This window comes from Meleagris gallopavo, chromosome 4 (genome assembly GCF_000146605.3).
Source record: "Meleagris gallopavo isolate NT-WF06-2002-E0010 breed Aviagen turkey brand Nicholas breeding stock chromosome 4, Turkey_5.1, whole genome shotgun sequence".
NCBI lineage: Eukaryota > Metazoa > Chordata > Aves > Galliformes > Phasianidae > Meleagris > Meleagris gallopavo.
Window position 1 is genome coordinate 33,705,296 of NC_015014.2, and position 928 is coordinate 33,706,223.

Here is a 928-nt window from a genome sequence, read left to right on the forward strand (position 1 = left end):
TCATCTCCGCTTGAAATTCTACTAAATCTTTTAGTCATTTCTCTTTATATCTTTATTTTCAGCACATCTAGGTGATCTGTAGGGTTTTAAGTTGTTTTTAGCTTGTGTCCGTTGTGAGACATCAATATATTTTTGACAAGGTACATGGTGTGGAACGTTTTGGGCTGTAACACCAATAAAAACAGATGGGGAAACAGAGTTGCATGTGACGTAAGGCACGCAAAAATGTGGATCTCACCAATTAATCATGTCATACTGCTGACAATTAAGTGACAGTAATTGATGCAGCCCTTTGAGAGACAATCTGGAACTACTGCAGCCTGGAAAAGCTCATTCATTTATTTTCCTTTGTTAAGTTAGTGGTGAATAACAGCCCTATTTAATTGCTGTCCAGTGTTGCTTTAGAAGGTAACAGTGTCACTGACAAGGCAGGAAGTAAGAATCTAGCAGTTAGCGCTATTTAGTAGCTAAGTCTTTATGCATTCTGTTTCTGCAAACTATTGATGTTTTCTGTTCAGTATATTAGCCACCAAAGGGCTGCGCATGTAAAGTGCACTTGAATATCTGAGTGTGTTCCATTAGGTTTTCTGCTTTTCAGATTTGTACAGGTTTCAACTTGTCAATCTAATTAGCTGATTTTTTAATTACTTATATTCATGATGTGCTGTTAGACCTTAGTGTCAGATTTTCTAAGATGCCCAGCAGATTCCAGGAGTAAAATGTATGCAGTCGGACTAGATCTACCTTGCACCCTGTGCTTTGTTTTATGTAAACTTGTCTGACCCAAAGTAAAGGCAGAGGGTCTTATGGCAGCAAGAAAATGTCTAGCTGTTTTAATAGGTATTATGGCAGCCCAAAGCAACATATATTCTAACCACTGTCTGCTGCTAAAATCTCGTTTGCGGAGTATTCTCCCCCTCCCCCCCCC